The sequence below is a fragment of the Chaetura pelagica genome, unplaced genomic scaffold (genome assembly GCF_000747805.2).
Source record: "Chaetura pelagica isolate M959 unplaced genomic scaffold, ChaPel_1.0 scaffold2596, whole genome shotgun sequence".
NCBI lineage: Eukaryota > Metazoa > Chordata > Aves > Apodiformes > Apodidae > Chaetura > Chaetura pelagica.
The window spans coordinates 69,553-72,897 of record NW_009953717.1 but is presented as its reverse complement, the minus strand read 5'-3'; positions in this window follow the sequence as shown (position 1 = coordinate 72,897).

Here is a 3,345-nt window from a genome sequence, read left to right as displayed (position 1 = left end):
GCCGGACGCAGGACCAGGCCAGGCAGGAGATCTGGCAAAATGAAAAGTGAGCCTTTTTATTGTGTTATCAATTCACTTCTGAACAACAATTCCACAAAATATTCAACACTGTGCGAGGAACTGGGTCTATGGCACGACAGGAATCAAACCCAGAGATCCCGAGATGCAGACGTGATGAGGAGCCCACGGCACAGACACCACTTCCCAAGGACAGTCCCTGCAAACCTGGGTTTGCGTTTGGCAACAAGATCAGAGTTTGGCAAAATAATGATGATAATAATAATAATAATAATAATTAATAATAATCATAGACCAGAGAGCAGAAATGAGGAGCGCGGGGGATGAGACGCGTGGCTTCGGTTCGAGGAAGTAAATGGGTTATATTTGATTTTTGTTAAATAAAGTTGAGTTTTTAAGTACTCGGAGGAAGGGGGATCTGCTTGGGTCAGGGGGCTCTGGAGGCTCCAACACTGAGCCCTGGACCCCACAGTGGGTGCTGGGGGGTACCCGGCCCTGGCTGCACCCCAGGATGGTTCCCGAGCCAGGGAGGGCAGGACAAGGCAAAGGGACCAACAAAGGGAATCGAAGCAACGTTTCCTCTCCCTTCTCTTTTTCAGTCTCTGTTCTATTTTTGGCAGTGGTTTCACCACAGGCTGCACAGAAACCCCGGGCAGGTTAGGGCATGTGTTTTGTGTCCAGAAAAAGGCCTTTGTGATGCCAGGGCTGCCCATCCCCTCCCTGTCCCAGCACTTAAAAACTCTTGAAAAGTGTATTTTTTCATATTTTTTTTTCGATGATTTTTTCTTTTTTTCTTTTTTTTTTTTTTTTTGCAAATGCAAGAACAAGGTACAAGCAGCTACTGGAGTTTGCACTGATACTGATGCGATACAAAAAACACCTACAGTGAGCACAGGGATTTACTCAAGACCAGGAAAAAAAAAATATTAGAAATTAAAAAAAAAAAACAAGAAAAAAAAAAGGTCGAGGATTTTCCCACCTCACAAGTCCCCCCAGAGACACCAGCCTGCAGCCCCTGCCCCCAGGCTCCCAGCAGGACCCTGCTGCCACCAGTGTCCCAGTGCTGGGAGCCCCTGGCCCTGTCCCCAGGCTCCCAGGGGACCCCCAGGAGATGCTCCCTGTCCCCTTCTTCCAGTTCCAGCCACTTGCTGAACCCAAACCTGACACCTCACTGGCCACCTACTGCTCGACGGCCCACTGCTGGACATCCCACCACAGGATGTCCCACCACAGGATGTCCCACCACCAGCCATCCTACCAGCAGCACAACTCAGGCAGGACGGGATGAGTGTGGCCACACGAGTGGGAGGACATGGGGGGGAGGCGGAGACCCCCACTTCCCAGCCTGCAGCATCCCTGGCTGCCCTCACATCCTGTGGCATTTGCCAGCACCACAGGTTGGAGCCATCCCATGGCCATCCTGGGAGGGGAGGACACAGGCAGGGCTGGCACCATGAAACCATGAAGGTTGGAAGGGACCTTCAAGATCACCAAGTCCAACCGCGCCCCAACTACCACAACCCCTAAACTCTGTCAAGAAGCGTTTGCTTCTCGGGTGGGGGGGGCTGGGGGAGCCCCCCGGAGCCGAGGAGGGGGTGGGGGGGACGGGGCGGGTGGAGCGGAGGAGCCGCGCAGGTTCTTGGGCTGCCCTGCAGCTCAGGCACTCGCCCGGGGCACCGGCTATAGCACCATGCACTGGTCTCTAACATAGAGGAAGAATCAGCAATCTGGAGTAGAAAAATAAGGCTGGAACTAGATTAAGGACAGAGGAAATTCCCTTGCGGAGAAGAGAAAGTCCCGCAGCCGAGGGCGCCGCAGGCCCGAGCTCAGACACGGCCCCGGGAGCGTGAGGTGATGTTGGATGAGAGATCTGACAGAGAGAGAGACAAAACCACAACAAAAAGGCATCGCCTGCTGGGGACAGGGAGGAACACGGATCCTCTTTGCTGCTCCACCTGCCCCGGCGCTGGCATCGGGGGGAGGTCCAGGGGGTCCCGAGCAACCGGCTGGACACAACGGGGGGGCAGGGGAGCTCTGAAATGCTCAGACCAGCAAAGGGCCCTGGGATGTTCCCAGAGCTGCTGCAGTTGGTGTTAGTGTTAAAAAAACACGGGTTTGATTTTCCAACTTCTGTTTCCAAAGGCAAGTGATGGTGAACTTAGAGATAAAAGGAATGGCAAGACACCTGCAACCGGGGGGTGAACAGCGTCTCTGCCAACCGTGGCCTGGCCAGTCGGTGCTGGAGAGGGGCTGATGGTGCTCAGCCCCCCCAGCATCGTTGGAGCAAGACCCTCCAAGCTGCCCTTCCTCCTGGAAGATGCCAACTGGCCCTCCCTGGGCTCTGCTCCTGTCTCATCTGGCCCTGCCCTGCTCAGCTCCTTGTGCCTCGGGAGTCGGTGGCAGCCCCGGGGACTCCATCAGCCTCCAGGAATGGTCAGTAAAGGATCCCAGTGTCCTGCCCAGACCAGCCATTCCAACCACTGGAGTCACCACTGGGCAACTCCACACTGCCCAGTGTGGGCCAGGCTGTCCTCCCTCCCACCAAACCCCAAGAGCTCAGTGGTTTCCTGGGAAGCTGAACCCGGGGGCTGCTGGTGGCCGTGGCCATGGGAAGGGCTCCCTGACCTGGGAAGGGCTCAGCTCCCCTCCCAGCAGGAGGTCGTGGCATTTCAAACCAAATCCAAAGCACTGGGGGAATGGGAAAATTCCCAGGATTTTCCATCAGGTGTGGCTTGGCTTGGTTTGGTTTGGTTTTTTTCCCTTCTGTTCCCAAACCCAAAACCTGGCCCCAGGTGAACTCAGGCACCAACACAGGGTGCCCATGCTCAGGGTAACTGGGAAGGGACACTGGAATGCTGGTTGGAATCCCAATGGTGCCTCTGCCAAGGTGGGAGAATTTGCTGTCCCCAAAGAGCCACCAAGCCCTGGGCTCTGCCCTGAGGACTCAGACCCAACACAGGGGACCTCTCCCCTCCTTGTGGCTCTGACATTGATGACACCAGGGACACCGGGCTTCCCTGCGCTCTGATCCCTCTCCTGAGCATCCCTGGCACTTGGCTCCTCAGCACTGGGAGGAAATTTTGCCTGTGTGTCCCCTCTCCCACACCTCCCTGTCCCCTGCTCCTCCCCAGCTGCCCCGTGCCAGGTTATCCCCAGCTCTGGGAGCACTGCTGAACAAAGTGCTCCCATTTCAATCCCATGTCCAGATTCCCAAGGGATGGAACCCGAGCTGTTCCTTCCTCGCAGCCTCACCCCCATCTCCCCTAACTACCTGGTGGTCAGACAAAGGGAGATGGGAAATGCTGGTAAATCTGTCAATGTTGGTGT